Raw genomic sequence first — 27,848 nt, forward strand, 5'->3', positions numbered from 1 at the left:
ACAGTAGTTTTCGCTAAGCATGGAAAATCACAATAGTTTCATGGACACACATACACTTCATTCAGCAGAGTCTCTGGCTTCTCTGAACCCCAATCAAGGTGACAGAGTTAATTGCAAACATGTTAATACTTCACTAGATTGGATGATGTCTGTAAAATCCTTTCCACTGTACAGACAGTTCTGTTAGTTTCTGCGATCCATATCAGCTGACATTTCCCTAGGGTCTTGGCCACTCAGAACAGTCCTGGAGCAAGCAGAAGCCTCGGTGCCATGTGGTTTGCAGTGGGGTATGGTAGGGGCATTTTCTTGGGTTCTGTCCTTCTTTCAGTCAAAATCTAATCCAGTGTGTAAAGGAACCGATGAGTCTGCATTCTTCTCTGCCCTATGAACTGTAAGGAGCCAGTCTGTATTTTCACTGAAATAAGAAAGCAGTCAGTATACTTTCAATAAATTCTTTATTTAAAATAGCACACAAAAAATAAGAGCTCTTTGTCATCTTGCTATTCTCCTTTCTTCTCCCTTTGTTTACCAGATTCCTTCTAGGGTTCTTTGATATGTAATGCATTGTACTAGTGGTAGCTCCATTCATCCCTGCCCATCCCCATCCCCCACACAGAGCTGGGATCTCTACTAGGCATCTTATCTAACCAAACTCCAGTCATCTGAAGAAGTCAAAACTCTAGTCATCTGAAGAAGTGGACTGTGCCCACGAAAGCTCATGATACCATCTACATGTTTTGCTAGTCTAAAAAGTGCTACCAGACCATTTGTTGTTTCTTTCTCCTGAATTATGGCAGACATTAATTCATTATCTTCAAATCATGTCTGATGCTTAAGTTGTCACCAAATAAGTTCAAACTGAAGCCTATTCCAACAAGTCCTTTAATCCTCGTAGAATGAGGTTTACTAGAACGTTGGAATAGCAAGCCCGTTATTTCGAAATAATGGGCTTGTTGCTAAGATGTGGAAAACACTAGTTCAGGATACCGGACATATCCCAAAATAACGCCACTGTCTAGACATGCCCATACAGGCCCTCCATTTCAAGGCAGCCCCTGACCACCACAAAAAAAAAAAAAATCTTGAGTGGCACTGAAACCCACATGCGTAAAATCACAGTCATTCACTCAAATATGGACCAGCTGGTTCTCCATCAGGGAATGGTGGCTGGGCCAAATCTGTGTGATGAGGGGCCATATGAGAGTGGGGTAGACAATGGGAGTGAGGAAAACTGAGCGGGAGGAATTGGAAGGAGTTGGCCTACCTTGGGATGAGAGCAAGAAGGTGAGAGGAGCACTGGTGAGTGACCAAGAAGTTCCCAGGAACAGTGAGTGAGGAGCTGAGGTTGAGTTGTTGATGGGGAGTATTTGGGTGTATGGCGAGAATGGGGGTAATGCAGAGAATGGGAGTAGTGGGATTGGGGGTTGTGGCCAATGAGGCTGAGATGTTGTGGGATGTATGTCAGGGCTGTTGGGATATGTGTTGGAGCTGTGAGGATAAATGGGGTCTGGTAAAGGGATCTTGGGGGTATATGTGAGCCTTCAGGGTTCTGTGTGGTATTTGGAGAGAGGGGTATTTGTGGCTGTGTGTGGAATTGGGTATGTGTGGAGCAGAGGTGCTCTAAATGAAGGGGATAATTTCCATAGTGCAGAAGCACCCAAAATTCTTTAATTTAGACCTACCTAAGTAGGAGAAACTATAGGGCTCAGGTATGTAAACATTTCTATCAGGTTGCTCCTTGCTTACCATGAAACACACAATCGGTGCCATCCATTAGCATAGAGCGGATTGCACTCCCAACTTTGTGCTGGTCCCATTTTTTGGCCAGTGTGTGAGGTAGAGAAGAGCCTGTGACAGAAGTCCTACAAATAGGGATGTGAATACCCTACTCCTTTTTGTGTTGCTCTCCTAGTGGAGCAGGGTTGAACAATTGCTGCTCAGAGGATATGGACTGCTATTACAGGGGGCAGCTGCTGATGGCTGAGTTGTAGGGGCAAGAAGAGAAGCAAGCACAAGCACAGCTGAAAAAAGAACTCTACCACTGTCGTAACCCTGTGTCCATATAATGCCTAGAAAGAAATAATTATAATGAAGGAGGAAGGTGAAATACATAAAGCAATTGAATAGTTTACTTGAAGAGCGATGCCCCACACAAGCTTATTTGCCAAGGAAAAGCTCATTTCATTCATCAGTGGGAGATGCAGGTATTTTGATTTCTCTAATGAAAACTAAAATTAGGATGACATTTTCTGATACTATTAAGTTACTTAAAACCACAAATATTTAGTGACAACACTCCTGAAAATCAAAAAAGACATGCAGACACTGTCAAAAGGAAAGCTGATACTTTGAAAGAAAAAACAGAACAAAACACCCCTTCCAAAATGGGGGTTGTACATTTAAGGGTATTTTCATGTTTAAAACCCACCACTAAGTAATCACTTTTTGTGGACGAGATAGCATAAGGCATATAAATCAACTAAAACTTTTTCCAGAACTCTGATTTTCATAGATGATGTTGATGCATCATCCTGAGCTGGATAGTATAATGATGAAGGGAGGGATTTTCAAAGGGACCTGAATGTCAGAGGGAACTAGGCACATAATTCCCTTCTTTGAAAATCCCATTTTAAATATACTACCTCATAAATTCCAGGAATTTGTGAAATGTGGTATCCAATTAACCTTGCTGTTTTAGTAAAAATTTAAGGTAAAGTAACAAGTGCTTCCCATTTATTATAGACCTATAGGCTTTGTGTACACTGCAGGGTTTTTGTGCAAGAAGATTTTTGTGGAAGAGATCTTCCACAAAAACTTATTGCACAGAAGCATGTCCACACCTCAAAAGCACATTGCAAAAGCAATGTGCTTTTGCACAAGAGAGCATCCACACTGCATGGATGCTCTTGTGCAAGAAAGCTCTGATGGACATTGACAGAATGGCCATCAGAGCACCTGTGCTTTTTCTGCACAAGAAATCCCTGCGGAGCGCCTACACATGCTTTTTTGCACAAGAGCTGTAGCACAAAAAGGAATTATTCCTTGTGAGGAGAGGAATAACTCTACTGGCAAAAGCCTTCTGTCCTGTCGATTGACTGTATTTTTTTTTTGCTCAAAAATGCACTTGAGGTATTGACGCTCTGCCAGTTTTTGTGCAAAAACCTTGTAGTGTAGATATAGCCATTATGACTACTTCATTGTTGTTGCTGCTTTAATTTTGGGAATACATATTACATGCAAACTCAATCATCCAAACATTACAGGGACATTGATTAAGTCCGAATAATTAAGATTTGGAGTATCTGAGGGACTTTTCAATGTAAATAATAGATGTCAGACAATATTACTCAGATTACAGGGAAGATGACTGAGGTTTGGATAATCAAGATTTTACTCAGTTTAAAGTGTTCATCCGGGGGGAATCAATTCCTACAGGTCTAAAGGAGTAAAGAACATATGCAAACTGCTATGACCTAGTCAGCAACTTCAAGGTCAACATTAGGAGAACTCAACTTTGCGGGTGGGGGTGGAATTGCACATGGGTTGTTAAAATTTATTGCAATGTTTGCAAAGGGACACCTGCTAACTGTCAGAGGATTCTGCAGCATGTTTTCCTAAGCTAAAACTACAGGTTTTACACAATTTCCAGAAATGCTTGTCAAACTGCTGCAGACCCCATGAACAGTACAAAGCTTTAAAACAGAAATATATGTTTGAAAAATATTCAGAAGAAGATTCACCAAAGCTCTTCTCTTGGCAGTCTATTTATGTGTCTCCAAAAAGATGTGACACTGATTAAATGAGACTGCTGTCTCATAAATACTCAACATGAAGGACCAGAACTCTAGTTTGTATAAATCGGCATTGCTGCATTAACTTCATTGGAGCTATGGTACATCACACTAACTCTGATCTATTCTAGAGACTACTCTGCATGAAAACAAGCTAGTCTAGGGTACTGTAAAGCCACTATGAGAAAAGCTGACTCACATAAGTGAAGATTGCAGGACCTAGCCCTTTATGTCTAAATATATACAGCAGGATTCCAGCAAAACCCTTCCATTGTTAATAGTGAGCCATATTTGAACATCAAGATGATTCAAATCAGTTTTGTGCTGAATTTTTCTGTGTGTTTCAGTCTCTTGTGCTGAAATATTACTCCCCTACACGCTATTTTCAGCTCTGTGATTTTTCTTTGCTTTGAGCAATAAAACACTGTCTGCTCTTCAACACTAATATATAGTCCCTGAGTGAAGGCAAGGCTGCAATTCAAATCAAGACTTCTGTTGACACTATAATCCTTCGGAGCACAACTGGAGCATTTCATGAACAGTAGCAGAGAGCTTTCATTGATTTACTGCTTCGGTATTTAATCAAGAGCCCATGTTCTGCATTAACTGTAACATACCAAAAAAATAAAAATAAAAAAATCCCACACCATGACTTCTAATTGAGGAATTTAACTTGTTGCCTGTCTTGTAAGAAAACATTTGTCAAATATGTGATATGAGGCAGCTTTTAAGAATTCTCCCCTATTTTTAAATTGGAAGGGCTCCAGACGTGTAAGAGGGTCCTCCAGATTTTAAATGAGATGTACACCAAAGAGACTGCCCCTCACAAACTAAGATTAGAAGGAGGTGGGGTTATAGCAATTGTACGTTTCCCTTCCTACTGCATCTCTCACTCCCAATGCCCCAGTCTGTAAGAATATTGTACTCAGCTGGGGATAATGGGGGATGTGTTCTGTCCTCAGCTACTTAAAACTGCTATTGACAAAGTTGCCCTACTCCTGAGTTTGTGTTTTGGAAGGCAAGTAACCTCTTCTACTATTGCAACAGTATTCTCCAAATGAAGTGCTTAACAACAGGAGTCAGACTGCACCTTCCTTGTCTTATCCTCATTCCCAATGACTGGGAGCATGTTGCCATCCCCCACTAACCGGAAGACAAGAGTTCCCTAGATTGTTTCCAGTTACGGAGCCAATAGTATTTCCAGTATTTTGGGGTTGTGATTCACAAGAAAGGCATGAGGCCCTGTTAAGGGCTTGTTCAAAGCCCCTATTTGAAGAAATGCTTTGTTTTGCTTGTTTATTGCATGGCTGCAGCTGTAACGATAACACTCACATATAATTTTCTCGCTCGGTCAATCCATTGTCCATGCAGCAGTCATAGTGCAGGATTCACCCTCTGCAGCAGCAGCTACAAGACGTAAGAACAGTGAGCTTAGAATCTGACAGCATTCCCTTTTTATCAACCTCCATCAATACTAATAGGGAGCCCTTCTATTCTTTCTTAGGTTCATCTCCCACACCCATGAATAGGGCTACACAAACGTAAATTATTCCTTACAAAACCTATGTGAAACAGCTACGGATGTTTATAATTATCTCCTTTGTAGTAGCATGGAACCTGAAGCTGAGAGGTTAAGGTGTTTGCCCAAGACCACAGAAGGAGTCAGTGTCAGAGCTTGGATTAGCATTCAAGAGTTTGAACAACTATACTGCACATTTATTTCCAAATAAGCTCTTCCAGAATAGTTATTCCAAAATAGCTTATTTTGAAATAGCACGTTTATACTGCAGGGTTCCCTAATGTAATCCAAGGCAGTCTTCCCTAATTAGTCCAAGGCAGTCTTCCCTAATGTAGACATGCTATCTCAATTTAGAGCCCCAGGAGGCACTGGGGAGGAATAACTTAGAATGGCCTTCTGAGGGGCTATTTTGAAATAGCATCAGTGGAGTGTCTACACACGCCATCTTTCAAAATAGCTATTTTGGAATAGGCATTATTCCTCATAGAATGAGGCTTACAGATTTCAGAATAAGCCGTCTGTTATTTTGAAATTATTTCAAAATAACGGAATGGCTGTGTAAAGGCTCACGTTGTTATTTCGAAATAACGCTAGTTATCTCGAAATAATGGTGTAGGGTAGAAGCACCATGAGTGAAGAATAGAGGTGGTTTCTAGAGGGATGTTAGCATTAGGTTTGTCTAAATTAAAATCAACCAGCAGGAAATATGATAACTGTTCACATATTTTTGAATAGTATGACCCAAGAGTGGGACATAATTGTACAAAGTAGCAAAATTATGTGTAAAGGGAGGGAAAGGAAAAAGAATAAAGTAGGAAAAGCATAAGAGAAAACTAATGGAAAGATTGTTTTTAGACTATTAAATAGTCTCCCAGGGAAAAGGTAGAAGCCCCAGCACTTGACAGTTAAAACTAATTTGGATAAAGCACTGGAAAATATTTTGTAGGGGATTATCTACACTTCGCTATTAGGGAGATGTGACCTAATAGGTCTTTTTAAATCTCTAACTTCTATGTTGAGCTGCTGTCCCTGAGACCCAATCCTAATAGTCTCTCCAGTTTTCCAGATGAACTGTCTTCTCATATTTGGCCAGATCCTCAGCTCATGTAAATGGGAAGCTACACTGAGATGAATTTAGTGCCAGGAAGAAAATGGGCCAAATCCTCAGCCAGTGTAAGTGAACAAAGAAGACAGCAAACCTTTGTTCACTAAGGGTACACCTACACAGCATGCTATTTCAAAATAAGCTATTTCTGATTTTTTTTAAATAGCTTATTTCAAAATAGCACATCTACACTACAGGGGAGCCTCAGAATTAGTCCGAGGCAGGCTTCCCTTATGTGAACATGTTACCTGGATTTAGAGCCCCAGGAGGCACTGGGGAGTAATTACTTTGAATGGCCCTGGGGAGGAGCTCTTTCAAAATAGCAGCAGTGGAGCATCCATACTACTGCTATTCCAAACTAACTATTTTGGAATAAGTGTTATTCCTCATGGAATGAGGTTTGCTGATTTCAAAATAAGCCATCCATGATTTTGAAATTATTTCAAAATAATAGAATTGCTGTATAAATGCTTGCATTGTTATTTTGAAATAACACTGCTGTGTAGACGCACCTCTAGATGGCACTACCACAGCAATGTCTACTGTGGGTTAGATTATTCTAACGAGTCGGTGTCCATGTTAAGCTTCATTTTTATAACTGTGCATGGTAATCTACATGATCAATCTTTCAACTTTTGAAAGATTAGAAATCACCTCTCAAGAAAGAAGCCATTAGCAATCCAGCCACTGAGCAATTTGTTTATAAGGCAGAACCCCATTTGGCCATATACCTTCTTCACACTTGCACAGATGGGAAATGTTTCCTAGTGGGTAGAGCACTACCCTGGGACTCAGGCAATTGGGGTTCTATTCTCAGCTCTGTTCTAACGTGCCCAGAGTCACCCAGCAAGCCATGTCACTTCTGTGCCTCTGTAACATGAGAATTTTGACCTTCTTTACTTATCAGTATAGTGCCTAGCCCAATGGGGCCTTAAATGTAAAGGTCTGTGCACCAACTATTCATTATTATTTCTTGTTTTGAGAATTTTATATGGAAGATATTCTCCAAGAGTTGTCTGTGTAATTTATACAAAACATTCACCAGTGCATGCCTTTATTGGCAAGAAAGAGAAAGATTATTGCAGTCTCTTTCTTTCAGAATATGCAATGAGACTTTCTAACCCATGTGCTGTTAAGGATGAAAGCGCACCCTTCCAGAAATGAAAGAATAATGAGGAGATACTGCTTCATGGATACATTGTCTTCATGGATATTATTGCCATTTTAAAAACAACATTTTCTTATATTCTTGTCAAGCAAGTTAAATATTCCAATAAACTATTTGCTCTTGGGTTTCTGATATATTAATTAGAGCTCTAATCTGCTGCAGTGAAAGTCACCCCACTGACTTCAGTCATACAGGATCAGTCCCTCATAAAATAATGTAATATGAAATAATGAGAGGGTGAGATTCATTATCACTTATCTGGTGGGGCTGGAGTTATCCAATGGGAAGAAATACTACCAAAGTCCAATGAGATATGAGATACGGTTACCAGGCAGGAATCCCAGGGCATTCAATTACCATGCAGGAATCCCATGAGACAGTATTATCAAGTAGGAATCTGTAGCATTCGGTTTACCACAAGGCGGTAATATTAGATTTTTAGAATGAAATTCTGTGGTATCTTATTTTATAAGAGTTGGCATAGAATGAATAGAGTAAAAAGGCAATGGAAGAAAAACGTTTGCTTGAATCCTGAAACTGGAAAAGTTCCAATTGTTTATCCATATTTCTAGTAAAAATAAAATGTCACGGATTTTTCTGAAGATTCCCTGGAATTGTAACTAAAAGTTTCAGATACTTAGAGGTGAGAGAGGACCAGTTTGTGTTTATTATATTATAATGCATTAATATATAATGTACATGTAATATGCACTCAAATATAATTTATAAGGAGGCCTGATTTTATTGAAGTCACTTTTTTGATTGGAGGTGATAAGAAATCGTTGGCTTTGTGTTTGATTTATAGTGTTTTTCAATTTTTGGCAAAAAAGTACCAAAGCCATAGGGTAGGATAAAATTTTAGATATATTTATTATAGAATCATAGAGCTGGAAGAGGCCTCAGGAGGTCATCAAGTCCAGCTCCCTGCCCAAGGCAGGACCAACATTACCCAAGATTATAAGGTGTTTGGTGAACATGATGTCTTTTTACTTGCTGTTTGTACAATAAGTGTCCTCACTGGGACACTGAATTAACAATAACTGAAAATATTTTCATCTCAACTTCATTTTGTTGCAGCAGCAATAACATTAAAATTAGCAACAAGAAGTAAAAAGAAAATGGTTATACTTTAGATATGTCAAGAAGACTCTAGAGAAGTTTGTCTCTTAGGGTGTGTCTAGACTACATGCCTCCATCGACGGAGGCATGTAGATTAGCCAGATCGGCAGAGGGAAATGAAGCCGCGATTAAAATAATCGCGGCTTCATTTAAATTTAAATGGCTGCCCCGCACTGCCGATCAGCTGTTTGTCGGCAGATCGGGGCAGTCTGGACGCGCCGCGTCGACAAAGAAGCCTTTCTTGATCGGCACAGGTATGCCTCGTGAAACCAGGTTTACCTGTGCCAATCAAGAAAGGCTTCTTTGTCGACGCGGCGCGTCCAGACTGCCCCGATCTGCCGACAAACAGCTGATCGGCAGAGCGGGGCAGCCATTTAAATTTAAATGAAGCCGCGATTATTTTAATCGCGGCTTCATTTCCCTCTGCCGATCTGGCTAATCTACATGCCTCCGTCGACGGAGGCATGTAGTTTAGACGTACCCTTAGGGTATGGATAGGCTGCAGGGGGTTTTCGGGATACCAGAGGAATCCCGAAAAACTTCACCGCATCCAGGAGATGCATTTGCTCTTCCACTTTTTTTTGCAGAAGAGAAATGCACTCTTTTCTGTAGAAGCCACTGTATTCCTTGCTCTACGAGGAAGAAAGGGACTTTCGAAAGAGGGCTTTTCCCCAACATTTGGCCCAGTCTAGACAGGCCAAATATTGGAAAAGCCTCTTCTGACAAAAGTATTGGAAAAAGCTATGCAAATTGCAGAGCATATTTTGCATAGCTTTTTCCAACAAACAGATGTACTCTAGACATACCCTTAGAATCTAGACTTGCTAGAATGAGACTCCTAAGAAGATTCTTAAGTGTGTAGAATCGTCACAATATTTGTGAATAACCATTCCCTGCAAATCACACTCAAAGTTTTATCTGAAATCCTAATCCCATTGAAACAAATGCAACTTGTATTCATTTCAGCATAGGTCTGGACGTGGGTCACTTCGAGAACCTCCATGTGTTTGGATAACCAGAACTGTTTTTGATTGAAATTTTCCTAGGAAAACTTTCCTTACATAAGATGCCATTGAGGAAAATAACCAAATTGAATAAGAATATAGATGAGAAAAGAAAGTGAGATGAAAAGTATGATGGCAGTGCATCTTGGGAAATGCAAAGAGTAGAAATGAATCTAGAAAACAGGAAATCTGTGTACAATAGAATTGGGATTATAAAGACTTCATCCATAGGCTTTAGAGTAAATAGAAAGACTTCCACTGATTTCAGTGCCCTTTGGATTGGGCCCTAAATGAGGCATGTTAAAGCAGATTCCAAAAGAATCTCATCGTCTCCTTGTTATATCGGTGACAAAGGTGTTAATGTGATAGCTGCAGGAATAAGAATTTCACAAGGCTGCGGAAGAACCTGTCTGCATTATTCAAATGCAGTTGTACAGAATGGGACTTGTGACATTTCCGGTGTAGAAAAAGAAGGGGCTGTTGCAGGAAGGAGTGTAAAACTGAAGAGACATTATCCTGCTCACTCTGTTTGCAAAAATGTTTGCTTGAATGCTTCTGAACAAGAAAGCAGGTACAGCTGAATGGTAGGCTTAAGGAAAGCTAGCGTAGCTTCAGAAAACGGGTTTGGATGCACTGATCATATCTAAATTCTGAAAGACATGATCAAACAGTATTGTGATCATGGGAGAGATCCGGATGTGTTAAGTGGACTTTGAGCAAATATATCCCCTATTGTAGTGGGAAAAGTGTCATGGAGATACTAGAAAGATTACTAAACTGATACAGGTAATGACTAATAAACAAATTACTGAACTCACGTACTGAAGAAATGCCAATTGTGACTGTTGTGATTTTATGATAAGGATCTCAGCTCACAAGCAAATGTTTTGAGACCATTAGCTCACATACCGTGAGTCATCAAATAGCCATCAGATGGCAATGACTTTCAGTCACTAGTGGTATCTTGACAGGACTGTGTTCTCTGGGGTCTCTGTGCCATTTCAAAATGTCCCTAATATCTAGATACACCATTTAGTGCTTATTGGGTGGAATTGACCCCTGTACAGCCAGCCAGCAGAAAGTCCTAAAAATATAGCTTAAATGGGACATTAGTTGTGCACGGGCCTCTAGACAAAATTTAATTCCTTATTCACAGTAACTAATTTTCATACACTGTAACAAGACAGAATGAAAACAAATCAAATGAACAGAGCTCCTCCGAGTGATTAACAATGATTCACATTACTGTTCCACTTGTTCAGAAAGCAGCAGCCACTCTTAAATTACAGGACTGCAAAAAGCATCTAAACCTGTGTAAAACACCTTGGATCAGACACTCAGTTGCTGTAAATAAACAAAGCTTCATTGAAGTTAATGAACCTTTGGTAGTTTACAACAGTGGAGGATCTGGCCTCTTTCTTCTCCCACGTGAAAGGCGATTATTTAAAAAAACTAATAGTTTAAAAAAATCCACATACAACAAGACCCCATGTAAGTCTTTACAGGAACATGCAGGCTCAGTGTTGAAGAAAGGGTTACAGAGGTCTGCTTCACAGAAGTGGGCATATGCACCTGTCATTATCAACATTGTACACTCGTACTGGTTAAGTGTATGTTCAAATGCCTTCATCCGTTGCACAGGACCAGTTTTCCCTACTTTATCCACCAAGCCCTGCCATCTAGTTAACTTTTCCTTCATACAAACTCTTTAGGCAGTGACAACCCAATATTTAATCTTTACAGTACCTAAGTATGGGCCCAGCTGTGACCAACTCCTGCACCGGTGCACAAAAGAGGAAGAGTTGCAAGAAGCCTGCTCCTTTTTCCCCTTTATATTCCCTGTGCAGAAAGCAAGCCTTCTGGATCTCTTTGAGCTGAGGGAGTTTGTGCTACTGTTAAGGTGAGCTTTGTCAAATAGGGCAAGGAAGGATGGGAAGGCCTTTGCTCCACCTCCCCTCATCTCATTGAGGAGAGAAGCCAGTGGCAGTATTCTGCAGGAGAAGCATGATGCCTTGCAGAGCACCCTGATTAGGTGCCACATCTAGCCCTCTGTAGCAGAATAAATATATCAGGGATAAAACCAGCATCTTCTTTCTTTTCATCATCACAAGGTGTACAGCCATGTCTCCTGAGTGCCCTGGGCTGCAGGCAGTATGGGATTCCCCCAGTCTCATACCTAGCCATGTTAACAATGCTATTTCTTTTTTCACTTTGTCCACACTCTTCTTGTCCGTGGGCTCTAGTCCAACCATTTCACTTCAGTGCATGAGATCAGGCCATTTAATTAAGTGGTATGTTTAGCTTGGGCTTACTTTCAGGTTTCTGTTTATTTAATTAACTGTTGCACTGCTCTGAAAGCAACAGGGTCAGGCCTAGTTTTATAGAGGTGGGAAAGAAAAACTGTCAAACTGGGCACTTCCCAGCATATTGTTTTTGAAGTTTCCTTTTCAATGGCATTTCACATTTCATGAAGTCTCTCTCTTTTGCTGGGAGTTCTCCAATTGCTGTGCTCCCATTGGCCATTAGCATTCACTGACATCAGTGAGAAGTTAGCATATGCATGGTAATTCCAGAAGCACACCGAGCGCATTCTATCCGAACATGAGACTATCCAGTAGCCAACACATGATTGTGCATCTGCCTTGTCAGCATCCAAGATCTGCAAATTCCTGGGTTTGGCAGCAAAAGGGACTCATATGGCTTGTTCCTGCTGCCACTGAAATCAAGAGGCCTTATGCAGATAGACTCATATATTGTAGATTATATTTAACAATAGGCTGGAGAGGAATCTATTACTTTAAAAAGAACAAACTATAGCATTATCTGGCCTCAACCTCATACTACCCAAGTGCCGAGAGAGATTCCAACAGCTGAACAGAGAAGAAATGTAGTTCTAATGAAAATAAAGGAGTTTTATTTATGTAAGACTTCTGGACATAGGCCTTGTGCTTTTCTGTGGCACTCTAGCTGTAAGCTAACACACCATGTGCTGCCTTATGTCACCACAAGGGATCTGCCTATATTTTGGCATGCACTACACTGTCAAGGAATAAAGATCCTGACTGCATTACAACATCAACTCAGCTGCCAGGCCAATGCTTTCACTGGTATGCACTTTGCTCTTACCTCACTGAAACATTTATCTCACACTGTTGATAAGTGATTTAGTTTAGCACCGTTAATCAGCCACTGAAATGCTTTTCTTTGTTTTTAGATTCCTCTGGACACAAGAACAAAAATAATCCCCTTTTTGCAAATGGAAGCAGATAGAAGAGATCACAGGGAGATGATATTTCACTAGCTCTAACTTCCAGCTCCAGAGTTCCTAGGAATGAGGAGAATGAAGATTGATCTCAGCAGCAGAGTAGGACTGAGCTGTTTAGCGAGCCATGCCAGAAGCAAGTAAGCACACGGCTGAGATTTTGAGTGCTGTGCAATACAGAGCTCAAAGATGACCATTACTATTGCACAGGGGTTACCAAGATAAAATATAAAGGCAGAATTTGGCCTACCTGTGAGACTGCATAAAGCCAAATTCCACCTTCAGTTACACATCTGCAACCCCAATTAAATCTGTGCAATTGCACCCATGTAATTGATGGGTAGAATTTGACACTTAATGCTTTTGGAAGCATTATATGTGTGTGATCCTGTTGGCTAGATCACTGTGCTGGGACTCTGGTGAATGGTTTCAGTTCTCCGCTCTGCCTATGGCCTGTTGAGAAAATTTGGATAGCTCAATTCACCTCTCTGCCCCTTGGTTTCCCCATCTGTAGAATGTGAATAATGATAGTGGCCTCCTTTGTAAAAGGCTTTGTGACCTACTGAGGAAAAGTACTCTAGGAGATAGGAAGTATTATTATAAAATGTAGGCATATCTGAATAGTGGTGAGAGACAGACAGACTTGGGATGAACGGGATTTTTTTTTTACCTCAAAAGAGCACATGAGTAAAAGGTTTTGTTCTTAGTGTAAATGATGTCTTGAAACATCTAGAGTACATTGCAGAAACAGTGTCCAGCAACTCTTAAATCAGACAAGCCCCTAAAATTTTCATCACCAGGGTCTGGTCTGCCTCCCAGTGAAGTCAAGAGCAAAGTTTCCTTTTACATCAACAGCAGATGACCTGGACCTGCAGTTTGTGATGTCTATTTTTAAACAAGGCTCCAGAGGTGATCCTGGCACTTGCAGGCTGGGAAGACTAACTTTGGTATCAGGCAAATTGGATGAAACTATACCAAAGAACAGAATTATCAGACACAAACATGAGCATGATAAATTAGGGAAAAGCCAACACAGGTTTTGCAAAGGCAAATTATTCCTCACAAATCTATTAATTCTTTGAGGGGATCAACAAATATGAGGATCAGGGTGAGCCAATGGATATAGTGTACTTGGATTTTCAGAAAGCTTTGACAAGGTCCTTCACCTGAAGCTCTTAAGGATAAGGTGCCATGGGACAAGAGGGAAGGCCCTCTCAAGTACAGGTTGCACCTCCCAAAACCAAAATTTTCTGATCCAGCAAAACACCCCGGCAGTGCAGGATTGGGCAGAGAGGACTGTGGCCAGAACCCTGGGCATCCCGTGGAAGTGGGGCCAGAACCTGAGAGCTGCCACCGGGCAGGAGCTTGTGCTCTCAGCAGCCCATGCGAGTGGATCCAGGGCTGGCGGTAGCCCCAGCAATACACAACAGCCCTGGACAGCCTGTGGAAATGGATCCAGAGCCCACAGGCTGGGACCGGATCCTTAGCACTCAGAAGCCCAACCAGGGCCAGAACCAGAGCCAGCCCCAGCAACCCATGGTAACACAGGTTGCTGGAGCCCAGCAGGCAGTCTAGTCTGGCTGGGGCAGCAGCAGGGAGGACAGCAACCTAGCAGGCAACATGGTAAGGGCTGGAGGCAGGGGCAGATGACCATTTTGCGGGGCCCAGGGCAGCACAATTTCGCGGGGCCCCCCTTTGCCACGGCGCATGCGTGGTGGCGCCACGGTGCATGCGCGGGGCTTCTTGAAGCACGGGGCCCTGGGCAGCCGCCCCGCTCGCCCTGCCCTATATCCGCCCCTGGATGGAGGCAGTCCCCTTATCTCCTCTCCTCCTCTCCAGAGCTGTCAGAATTGGGGACTGTGGCAGGCAACCTTCTTTGGTCCAACAAATTCCCTGGTTTGGGACCAGTCAGATCCTGAGGGTGCTAGATAAGAGATGTCCAACCTGTCCAATCTGGGTAAAAGATTGGAACCAAAAGATAGAAATAAACAATGTTTTTCACCAGAGGTAAAAATAGCAGTGTCCCTCAGGGATCCATACTGGGATCAGTGTCAGTCAACATACAAACGATCTGGAGAAAGGGGTAAACAGCAAGGTGGCAAAGTTTTTAAATGATGAAGTCATTCATGATAATGAAGTCCAAAGCTGATGGTGAAGAGTTATATGGGGATCCAACAAAAGTGGGTGAATGTGCAGCAAAATGGCAAATGAAATTCAGTATTGATTAATGCAAAGCAATGAATATTAGAAAACAAGCTCTTAACTATGGCTACGTCTATACTGCATCCTTCTTCTGCAAAAGCATATGCGAATGAAGTGCAGAGTAGCATATTGCCACGCTTCATTTGCCTAATTAATTAACACCTATTTTTGCACAAGAGGCTTTTGCGGAAAAAGGAGCTGTGAAGACAAAAAATGAGGAAGAATGGCTCTTGCGCAAGAGGGGGGTTTGCCCAAAAAGGAGCCGTCTACCCAGCTCCTTTTTGCACAAAAGCCTCTTGCACAAAAATGGCTGCTAATTAATTATGCAAATGAAGCATGGCGATATTCTACTCCACACTTCATTTGCATAAGCTTTTGCGGAAGAAGGCTGCAGTATAGACGTAGCCTAGATGATAGAGTCTAAATGATGGAGTGTAACTTACCTGTTACCATTCAAGAAAAATCTTGGAGTCCTTGTGAGAAGTTCTCTGACAACTTCTGCTCAATGTGGAGCAGCAGTCATAAAACCTAACAGAATATAAGGTGCCATTAGGAAAAAGAAAATACAAGAGCAAATATCATAATGCCAGTATTGAAAATCATGTTATGCCCATACCAGACAGTTCTGGTCACCCCCTCTTGAAAACAGATAATTAGAAATGGAAAATATATAGAAAAGGGCCACAAAAATGATAAAAGTTGTGGAACAGCCTCCAAATGAAGACTGAAACTGTTTGTCTTAGAAAATAGATGAATATGTGGGGAAATAACTGAGTTCTATAAAACCATGACTAGCATGGAGAAAGTGAACAAGGAAGTGTTAATTATCCCTCCATATAACACCAGAACCAGGAGTCACCCTGTGAAATTACTGGGTAACCGGGTTAAAACAAACAAAAGGAAATAGTTTTTCACCCAATGCACAGTCAACTTACAGAACTCATTCCCAGGGATGCTATGAAAGCCTGGGTTCAAAAAGAATTAGAGAAGTTCATGGAGGATGGGCCCATAAGTCTTTATGATTCAAATTGGTCAGGGAAAGCTCTGTGTGTCCCTAAGCCTAAAACTGCCAGATGATGGGATTGGGAGACTGATCACTTGATGATTGCCCTATTCCAGTGGTCACCAACCAGTAGATCGGGATCTACTGGTATATCTTGGAACCTCTGACAGGTGATCCTGACAGGTTTGGCCAGGAGACTATTATGTTTTGGCACTTCATCTGCCCTTCTCAGAACTGCTGTGCTGCTCCTGCCCTCTGCCTAGGAAGTACCCCTGGGAGCCTCCTGATTACTGTGCAGTGCACAGGAAGAAGAGGAGGGGGGTGCTGATGTCAGGGTGCCCCATCCCTCACCCTGTACCCCATCTCCAAAGAGCAGAGGTGGGGCAGGGATGGAGAGAGTTTGCTGGCTGCGTTTGGGAGTGGTGCAGGGCCAGAGCAGGGATAAGCCTGCCTTAGCTCCCTGTACCACCACCCAGAAATCAACTGTGGTAAGCGGTACCCAGCTGGAGCCTGCATTCCAAACCCTAGCCCCAGTTCTGAACCCCTCCTTCACCTTAAACCCCTGCCCTAGCCCTGAGTCTCCCTGTACCCAAACTCCCTCCCAGAGCCTGCACCATGAACCCCCTCCTGCATCTCAACTCCTTGCTCTAGGCTCAGCTCAGAACCCCTCCCACAATCCAAATCCTTTAGTCCAAGATCAGTGTCTGCATCCCCCCCCCCCACACCCCAACCCTCTGCCCCCAGCCTGATAAAAGTGAGTGAGGATGGGGGAGGGGAGGGAGCAAGGGCACAGAGGAGAAGGGGCAGGAAGGAGGAGGGGAAAGGGTGTTTGAGTGTGAGGTAGATCCTGAATTGCACTTAAATTCAAAAAATGATCTCTCTCATGCTTAAAGAGGTTGGAGACCACTCCCCTGTTCTGTTCATTTCCTTTGAAACATCTGCCACTGTCTGAAGATGTGATACGAAGCTAGATGGACCATAAGGATGACCCAGTGTGGCTACTCTTATGTGTCCTCAGGCCTGTCAAGAAAAATGTGGGGACCCAGAACATCAAGTTTGCTGCGGACACATCCTTTCCCATTTTACTTTATTTACATCGATGTTACAGGTAGGGATGTTAAAATGCCTTTATTCTGTACTGGTAGCTTAATCAATCATAGAACAATGGCCTCAAATGAGTAGGGAATAAATGTAGTCCAATGTGAAAAACCCAGGAAATTCAGAAATAATGAGCAAATATTCTGACTACACTTTCTGATTTATGGTTGAGAACAAGAAAATAGTTTAGGACCTGAAATCAGACTCTTTTTTCTTCCAACCCATATACTCCATGGTCATTCCAGTGTATGTTTATGAGGAAAGATGTCTTCTCTTCCCAACACATTCACAGGTCAATCTGCTACTTTGTCTGACCAGGGATTGGAACCCTGGGCCCTCAGATTAAGAGTCTGATGTTTTATCATATAAACTAGCCAGGCTCACATAGCCATAGAAACAGGGATTTGGTATCTCGCTAGTATGGCTCCAGCTCTGACTTTTTTCCTGGTCTATTTTGATACAACTGATTTTTAGTCTTCACTTCCCTGCTCCTGCAGCCATCCTATGCTAAAAATAATGACAGGCCCCTCCTCAAAACCCCACCACCACCTCCACACCATATTATCAAATTTTCTGCACTCACATGAAGAATATTCTCCTCTTCAAAGCTATGTCTACACTGGCAGCTTCTTGCACAAGAACATCTTGCATAAGAAAACGTCCACACTGCCACGTGCGAACTGTGCTTTTGCACAAGAGCTCCCATGGCAGTGTAGATGCTCTCTTGCGCAAGAAATCTCTAATGGCCATTTTAGCCATAGGGCTTTCTTGCTCAAGAAATCCCTGCCGAGCGTCCACACTGCCCTCTTGCACAAGAGTTCCTGTACAAAAGGGCTAACACCTGATAAAAAAGAGCGTAACTCTTGCGCAAGGAGTCGTCTATTACCACACTGTTCTGTAAATTTCCTTGCGTAAGAGCAGGTGGGCAGTGTGGACGCTCTGCAGATTCTTGCACAAGAACAGCTGTACTTGCGCAAGAAGCTGCGAATGTAGACATAGTCCAAGTGTCCCACATATTATGGCATGTCTACACTACAGCGGTTTGTCGGAAAAGCAGCCGTTTTTCTGACAAAACTTGAGTTATATCCACACTACAATTATGTTCTTCTGCAAGAAAATCAAAAGAACAGAAGGGTTTTTCCAGCATTGGTAACCCTCATTCTACGAGAAAGAAGCCTTTACGTGAAAGAGCTCTTTTCCAAAAAGGCATGTGTGGACAGGGAAGAGGAAGTTCTTTCGGAAGAAGAGGAAAGAGGAAAAAGAGGTGCCCTGCTGGCCATTCCAACCATAGCAATCACAGCTTTCATGCGAAACAGCGTTCATTCAGTCTGGGCGCTCTCTTTCGAAAAGGCAGATCACTTTTTCGATGCACTTTTGCAGTGTGGATGCTCTCTTTCGGAGGAAGTTTTTTTGGAAAATCTCTTCTGAAAAAAGCTTCTTCTGAAAGAAGCCTATAGTCTAGACGTAGCCTTAGAGTGCCTAGTCTGAACAACATCATATTCTATTTACATTTGGATCCCACATCTGACTAAACAAAAATAAACTGTGTATAATAATGTAATTAAAGTTAGTACTACTAACCCGGGAAAATAATAGAAATTTGATTTACTCCCACCTTCAGGGCCCTTTGACAGAATGATGTAAAGAGGACTTACGGTAACTCAGATTCACGGCTTCCAACTTTTAATCAATTTCCCCATTTATTTGGGTAAATTCCATGTAGCCCTGTGCTGTTTGGATAAATAAGGTTTCTGCTGTATTCATTCAGTGGGGGGGGGGGGGGGGAGGAGTGCTAAACAGGTTATTATAAGACCAAGACTTTGGGTCTTGAAGGTTTTTTTCTGGCTATGTCTCTGACTGAGTGGAATATTTCGTGACTGTATATAGCATGTGGCAAATAGCATAGCAGTGACTGCACAATACTGTCTGAATTCTCTGGGCAGGGAGTTTTCACTTTGTTAGTTCATCATTCACAACTGGTTACAGTGATTGCAATAGCTCATAATTTTATCCTCCACTCATATCAATGCCAGTATCTCATTCATTAATATTCTTATAGAAATAAGTTTGACTTGGAAGCTAAGTAAATAAATCTCACAAGATGGGTGGTGTTTGACTCTTTTTGTAGGCTCAGCTTTGTACACTGACATTAATAGAAGGTGTCACTAGATCATACTTTAATAGTAAATCTGGGACAAATTCTGGCATTAAGTGCCAATAGAAAGAGCCAGGAAAATGAGAACAAAATTAAGCTCAGTGTCCTTGGTGCAGGCATTTGTTCATTGTTTCACAATGGCAAAACCAAGAAGAGAGCTTATGGCCACACATATCAATCCTTCTACTATGCACTGACTGTACAAAAGCCCGCTGACAGGGGGAGACAAAAGGGGGCAGTTGCTCCAGGGCCTAGCAATTTACAGGGGCCCAGGGCTTCCAGCTGCTGCTACTGCGGCAGCAGCCAGAGCTATGGGCCCTTTAAATCACTGCCGAAGTGCTGCGCCACGAACTCTACACGGCTCTGTGGGCTGGGGCTCTGGGAGGCGGAGCATGAGGTTGGCTGCCCAGGCCCGTCTCTTCCAGTGCTGCAGAACCGGCCCACACACCTTGCCCAGAGGGACTGCAGAAGCTGTCAGTCCTCCTGCCTTTACATATTAGATACTGAGTTTATTCCACCCCAGGATTAATGATAATTAGGACCCTACCAAATTCACAGCCATGAAAAATGTGTCACCATGCAATCTGGTGCTTTTTATGCTTTTACTCTATACCAGGGCTACTCAACTTGTGGCCCACAGCCCATTTGTTTGTGGCCCACAGTGCAGTTTGGGTTTACATGGAGCCTGTGGGTGGGAGCCAAAACAAAAAAGAAGTCACTATAATGGTCTTCTGTTGAGATGTGTTTCAGTAGTTACATTCCTGGACTGTCATTGCTCTTTAAAAGTGATGTCATATGGGTGGAAATTGGGTAAATATTGCATTGTATTAATATCAGCAGAACTGACTTAAATGGGGCCTGTGTGTTGTGTAGTCTTTTCTTAATCTTTGTACTCTTGCCCGTCAGTGTGAAAGAAGCTATTTGCATATATTTGCATAGATATACAACCACACTTAAGTCGCGGCCCTCGGCATGTGCTGTGAATATCATTGTGGTCCCCTGGGCTTCCAAAGTTGAGTAGCCCTGCTCTATACTATACAGATTTCACAGAGGAGACTAGTATTTCTTAACTTGGGGGTCTTGACCCAAAAGGAAGTTGCATAGGGGAGATGTCATAGTATTGCCACCCTTACTTCTGCACTGCCTTCTAAGCTGGGTGGCCAGAGAGCAATGGTTGTTGGTCAGGTGCCCATCTCTGAAGACAGTGCCCTGACACCATCAGCTGCCTGACTCTGAGGCTAAATCCACCACCACCAGCAGTGCAGAAGTAAGGGAAGTAGTACCACAGTCCCCCAACCCCACAACAAATTTGCAACACCCTCCTCCCCCTCAACACAGCTCCTATTTGGGTGAGGAACCCTACAATTACAACACTGAGAAATTTCAGATTTAAATAGCTGAAATCATGAAATTTATTATTTTAAAAATCCTATGACCATGAAATTGAACAAAATGGACCATGAATTTGTTAGGGCCTACCAATAATGCATTAAGAGCAAAGTCACATTCTTATCATAGTCTCACAAGTAACATATTCAGAGAACAGAAAGGACTGATTTGGCTCAATTTGAAGTGTGGTCCAATTAGAATAACTATCCAATATGCTGTCCCTGCTAAGAATCTCCTGGTATAAGGGTATAAAGATCAGCTTCTCACTTCAGGTCTGTATTTTACATCTCCATAAAGTCCCTTCATAAGGTCAGTAGAGAGAGATAATTTCTGTCTCTAAATTGTAGCAACTAGTAACCTGTTTCTATGGCCCACCTTAACATTATGCTGCCATCTAGGCCTCTGTCCATTAGCTGCTTTCTTAAGTCTCCAACATAATGAAAAGAAGAAAAGAATGAAGGACCACAGCCACTAGTATGTTCTATGCAGTCTGAGTGGCACCTTCCTCCAACATGATTTAGTGCCCCACCTGGTCCCACTTCATTCTGCAGAGGCAGGAGTGGGCCCATACTGAGAAATAACAGTATTGCTATGCAACCAAATGTTGAGCTCCTTTTGCTGTTGCTCCCACATTACTGAAAAATCCTGGGGAATAGTATAATAATCTGACATACCAGCTGAAAACTACAGAACAGAACTAAAGATCACAAGGTAAATAGTTCCGGAGCTCGAGTTTATATGGAAGAAAATATCCATTATATTCATTACCTCTGCTACCTATATATGCAGGACACGAAGCTCTTCTGAGCAGCCTTAAAGGACAATACCACATATATAGTCAAAAGAACCACAGGGTAAATGTCTTTCTGCAACAATGGAATAAAATATAGAACCATGGAGTAAGAGGGTCCAATCCTGCTAACACTTTTATATGCCTTTAAACTTTAAGTATGAGCAGCCCGATTGACGTCAACAGGGCTACTCACATGTTTGAGGTTAAGTACAAAACTTTTAGGCTTCTCTTACCAATTTCAACAACCTTACGGAAATTCTGATGGGAGTGGTATCTTATGTGAGCTATTAAGTACTGGTCAATCAGGAAGGGAAAAACGGACCAATTGAAAGCATCTCTAGTTACTCTTTTTTCTGTTTCTTCATCTGTTTCAACCATTCCTTTACAAAATTTGGCACTCAGCTTCAAAGTATCAATTTACATTTTAATTGATTAACTCATCAGAAAAAAATCAAAATGTTAAAACGTTGACAACTTTTTCCCACAAATATGGTCATAAAATAGTTTCCTTCATTTTCTGCTTGGATTTCAGCATTGGTCTCATGCTATTCCTTAGGCTCTGTTGTAACATTACAAGTAACATCAACATCTGCAGATGAGGTGGGAATAGAATTGGGCTGTAAATAGACTTGGATGATAGTGTATAATAATTTTATTATTGTTGTTGAAAGAACAAAGTTAACTTCACTGGCAGAGTGATGAAAATAGAAGGGAGATTCAATGAAAAAAATAACATCAGGAGGTGGCTGCCTGGAGTTGTGTAGAACCTTGAGGACAGAAACGTGAGGCAGTGTTATTGATTAACTGAAAACCTAAATAGCTCACAAACACAGCAGGCTTCTTCAGCTCAGAAGAGTGTTTCCTGTGTGTATATTCCTGTCGCTAATTGTACCCATGATATTTATTAATATCTTGTGTGGTCTGCTCTGTGGGGAGGTCTGATCATGCTCCCATTGTAATTTGCTATGGATAGGGTGACCAGATGTCCCGTTTTTAACAAACAGTCCCGTATTTAAGACCTCCTGCAGATAAGAACATAAGATGTCTCAACTTTTTCTTTAAAAAGGGCAAATTGTCCTCTATCTTCTGTCTGCTTCCTCCCTATCCGTACTGGTGGGTCTTGCTGCTGCTGGGTGTGCAAGGCTGGTGGCGAGGCATGATGCAGTGTATTGAGGGAGGAGGGCTGACTGTTCCACCTGCCAGTCCATCAGTGCAGCCCCTGCTGTGTGCTGGCTCTTGGTTATAGAGGGGGTAGGCTTCAGGTAGCAGCTGGTTACATGTCCCCTTCTGCGCTCCATTTTTTGCTGTCCTCTCACTGTTAAAAACAGTCCCCTTCCTCCCACCCCCATCGCCATCCCCACTGCTCCTCCACATCCGTGAGCAGGGCATCCTGCTCCTAGTGCTGTGTGGAGAAGCAGCCTCTCATTGGATCACTCAGCTTGTCAACAGCCTGGTCAGTGGGCTCCTTTCTTTCCACTGCCTCTGGCTGAGTCAGCTTCTGGGAAAGCTCAAGAATCCCTACCCCTGTGTACTGGCCAGGAGGAGCCACACTCTCCGTGTGCCAAAGTCCTACATAGCACTGTCGTGGGAAGCCTCTCTGCCCTTCAGCTAAACTCTGAAGTAGAGTGGGGGGAAAGCAATTTCCAGTCTGTTCATGCCCCAAACTTGCAGGCTCCACAACAGCTCTTGAGGCAGGAGCTTACTACCCTTTTCACCATCCCCCTGGGCAAGATAACACTTCCAGGCTGCTCCATTGCCTAGGCACCCTACTCTGCTGAGCCACCTCTCTGGCCATATCCTCTGATGCCCCTGCAGTCAGGTTCCTTGGGCGCTGATGCACAATGCATCTTACCCTTGCCGTAGCTTGGAGACAGGAAGTAGCTGGGTTGTGTCAGTGGCCAGCAGCAGCCTGGAAGTGTTATCTTGCCTTTCAGCCCTGTGTGGGCAGAAAGGGACAAGCTGCTTTCATCCACACTGCGTTAGATGATGGGAATGGGGTAAAGAGAAGGAGTTCTGAAAACACACAGGCCAAGTCATCCTATCTCCCCCACTCCTTCTCTACAGCTGGAAGTAGTTCCCATCCCTTCCTTCTTGCACAATGCCAAAAGGCTGCTGCAGGCCACATTCAGGAGTGGGTGGGCATGCAATACATTTACCTCAAGAAAATGCAGTGCCAGGTACCAGAAGAGGAAAGTCCATTCTGGTGGCCCAGCCAGGCTTAGAGGGCAAAAATGCCAGACAGGGAAGGTTGTGCCAGCCAGTCACCGCCCTGGTATGATAGAGGTATACAGGGATATGTCTACACTGCACCATTATTTTGAGATAACTAGCGTTATTTCGAAATAACAATGCGAGCATCTACACAGCCATTCCGTTATTTAAAAATAATAATGGATGGCTTATTCCAAAAATCTATAAATCTCATTCTACAAGGAATATTCCAAAAGAGCTATTTTGAAATAAGGTGTGTGTAGATGCGCCACTGCTCCTATTTCAAAATAACCCCTCACCAGGGCCATTCTAAGTTATTCCTCCCCAGTGCCTCCTGGGGCTCTAAATCAAGATAGCACGTCTACATTAGGGAAGCCTGCCTTGGACTAATTTTGAGGCTTCCCTGCAGTGTAGACATGCTATTTCAAAATAAGCTATTTTGGAATAACTATTCTGAAATATTTTATTTCAAAATAAGCGTGTAGTGTAGACGTAGCCCAAGGGTGTGACAGAGGGCAGGTGTGGATGTGTTACCTCTCCTTGTGAGAACCATTAAGCCTTAAAAATAAGATAAATAAAACCAATCCAACTACATAGTATTTCTTTTTAGCAGGAGCTTCATCAGTTTGATGTTAATTTGAACATTGTACAGTTACTGAATACAAGTAATTTTACCAATGTCCCATATTCAGTAAAGGGAAATATGGTCACGCTAGCTATTGACTTCAATGTGAGCAGTCAACAACTGTGCCAAAGTCTGAGACAACCCTTCCAGAAACCTCCAGTATCTGTACATTTGTCACCTTCTTCTACATATCTTCAGTATGTTCGTGTCCCACTAGTCTGGCTTTGTAGTTTCCCTTGCTCAAATTTTTTTTTTGGGGGGGGGAAGTGAGGGGGCGAAGCCATTCTGTCAAATTGCAACTAACATTTTCACATGCAAGATTTCTCTCAGCAATTCTTAAAACAAGAATGTGATTAGAATTTAAGAGGATTTTTATAAGCCTTAATATCATCACTATTCTTCACTTAAAATCAAACAGTATAGCCACACAATGCCCAAACCATAGTTTATTGATGAATAAGCAATCCTGCACTGTTCTAACAATCCTGAAGCCATTATTAGAAATAACATCAGTGAACACTTGGAAAGTAAGCCACACACCAATTTGGTCTCAAGCTTTTAAACTGTATCATGCACTGTGCATTTTTTATGTACTGTAATGAAGCACACTGAAGCTTATCTTCCAAAAGCTCATTCTGGATATGAAACAAGTCGTTTGCTAAGTGAAACCTTGAGAGCAGTGACACTTCTCTCAAATTCAAGTGTCCACATACCTATGGAACATATTTATACGCTGTCTCCAGGCTCATTTCTAGAGCCCTGCAAATCCACAGATATCTACTTTACATCTGCATCTGCAGATATCCATGGCTCATTTTTGCAGATACAGATGGGGATATAAATTTTGTATCTGCACAGGCCTCTACTCATTTCATTAAGAATGACATGGTACCAGCTTGATGCATCCTTGTGCAGGTGTTAAACTATGGGAGGGCAATGGACTATGTTAATCTTTGGTAGTACAGTGTCAATATGTTGTTTGCATTACCCTTTTGTACATCATGGAGCGTGAAAAGTAAATGCAAGCTAAAGTTTTGGCCATAGTCAATACTTTAATAGTTTATATTAGAGAAGAAAAATGCTACTTTGGTTATATCTTTAAGTAGGCTTCAGGAAATATGGATTCTAATCCCCTCCGTGCTACAGTCTCACCATTCCAGTGCACAGATTCACTACTGCAGTGCACAAGTTTATTCCACTGTAACTCCATTGAGTTTGGTGCAATTACACCAGTGTAAATCTGATGTAATACAGAGGAGATTCAGGCCTTAGCTAAATATAAACCGGGAATGATGATAATGCTTTCCTACCTCACGGGCTGTTCTGAAGATATATCTGATAATTTTTGTGAGGTGCCCAAATGTTATGGTGATGAACACTGTAGCAAGGCTTAGGATTAAATAAAGAAAATAGACTCTAATTTGCTTCACAGTTTTGACACTAAAGGTCAACTGGAAAAAGCACTCCATGCACTTCTGAGGGAGGATGAGTTATTCAGTTATCTGTATATATGTTCCGACAGATTGTGCGTTGTGCTTTTCCGGACAAATTTTAAAATTCACCAATACACATCATTTGCTTACAACAGCCAGCTTACCTCACAGCAGCCATCAATAGAAGGGTGATTCATTCAAGGGAGGCCGCCACATGTTGAGCAGACCCATTTATAGCACTTATGCTGCCTTTTAAGGTCAACTAAAAAAAATTCTCACACAAAAAAAAAAGTTAACTGAGGGTGCTGTTTCCCACAATAATAAAAGTTAAGCTTAACAAACAATTATCCTGATTCCCAAAACCCATTTTAGATTATGTTTCCTTTTACTGATTTTCTTTGGCATGTAGTCATATAGCGTATCAGCAAAAGTGTGTATTCCATAATTGGGCAAAAGGGAAAAAGTACTAGTAACTTCAATACTTAAAAACAGTGCAAGGAATAACAGAACAAGAAATGCAGAAGTGTCAGTAATTAATCCAATGCTATGAATACAATGCACTATTCCCAGGGAAACATCTTTTATTAAAGAAGGTCCACTTAACACATTCTCTTAGACCAACAACAAGCAACCCAGGCTGATGAGCGGGCTACATAATTGGCCCTCCTTCATCTCAGTGGGCTGAAAGGCTGTCATAATCAAGACAATCTCCTGGGATAGAATAGTTTCACTAATCTAGAATTTGTGTGGCAGGCCTAGTGAGCCATAGCAGCACTTTGATTGGAGGCAGAAGGAGCGCATGGCTCTCACAATGTTGTGTGAAATCAGTACCCACCTCACTTCATATTCCCTTGCTTTACACAGGTCTCACCTTTGTAATACCAGTAGGAAAAAAAACCTGAACAAAACCAGTGGAATCTGGAAACCCTGCACATGGGCAACGGTGAAGAAAAGGTCTCATGAGCCACACATTCTGATGAGCTGCAGTAGCCCACCACTGTGTTAGATGGTCTCTGTATAGTACTGTGCTGAATACAGTGGCATCCCTATCTGGTTGACCTTCTAGTTTATACTAAAATATAATTAAACTATGCAGCAATAATTGCTATAGAGATTCTTCTGCACAGGGAAGCTATAGTCACAAGAATGGTGATATAGGAATTTAAAATTTTCAGCCATGTAGCCTTAGGTCCCCTGCCTGCTACGAAGACCATTTGGACCACTGGCCTGACAAGCTGGGTCATCTGATCTAGATCATGATTCAGAAGTGCTCTGCTCATACATAGTTAGTCTCTATTAATGGTTTTTTTTAATGCCCTGTGGTTTAAATCAGGGTATGTCTACACTACCCCGCTAGTTCGAACTAGCGGGGTAATGTAGGCATACCGCACTTGCAAATGAAGCCCGGGATTTGAATTTCCCGGGCTTCATTTGCATAAGCGGGGAGCCGCCATTTTTAAATCCCCGCTGGTTCGAATGAAGCCCGGGAAATTCAAATCCCGGGCTTCATTTGCAAGTGCGGTATGCCTACATTACCCTCCTAGTTCGAACTAGGAGGGTAGTGTAGACATACCCTCAGTGATTCTTAGCCTTTTTCCAGCCATTACCTGTAAATATTCTTGTTTCTTGCCATGACCCATGCAAATCCCATAATTCTCTGCAACTATGTGGTGCTGGGTCAAGAAACTGGCTGTGTTTTGCTACTGAATTGAAAGTACTGGGGTTTGCAAGTGTTAGGAGGGCTGTTTTTCAGAGGGGTGAAGTGTGCAGGTTAGGTAGGGTTACTGAAAGATACTGGAGACGTGCTGCAGCAGTTGGGTCCCACTGTGTTTTGTTGTGTGGGTATGAGAGGCTGGCTGTAGGACTGGGGAGAATGCTTCCCCCTTTCTCTCCAGAAGATCATTCATCTTGTCTCGCTGTCCAATAATCTCTCTATTATACATCTGGGTGAATTTACACACCTCGTGCCTG

The 27,848-nt window shown here is 42.2% G+C and overlaps 1 long non-coding RNA gene across 6 annotated transcripts in view; it reads right to left on the bottom strand.

Annotated features, from left to right (window-relative positions):
* Positions 1-27,848, bottom strand: part of LOC142829170 (uncharacterized) — a 94,099-nt gene that overhangs the window by 18,394 nt on the left and 47,857 nt on the right. For 3 of the 6 annotated variants that reach the window (XR_012903553.1, XR_012903552.1, XR_012903551.1), the window contains exons 1-4: positions 26,042-26,539; positions 15,614-15,698; positions 5,124-5,198; positions 55-415 (exon numbers count right to left, since the gene is read on the bottom strand). This is a non-coding gene — a long non-coding RNA (uncharacterized LOC142829170). Of the gene's footprint in view, positions 1-54; positions 416-5,123; positions 5,199-15,613; positions 15,699-26,041; positions 26,540-27,848 lie in introns of those variants that run through there. The other 3 variants (XR_012903556.1, XR_012903554.1, XR_012903555.1) reach the window with 3 other exon arrangements.

Source organism: Pelodiscus sinensis, chromosome 4 (genome assembly GCF_049634645.1).
Source record: "Pelodiscus sinensis isolate JC-2024 chromosome 4, ASM4963464v1, whole genome shotgun sequence".
Taxonomy (NCBI): Eukaryota; Metazoa; Chordata; order Testudines; family Trionychidae; genus Pelodiscus; species Pelodiscus sinensis.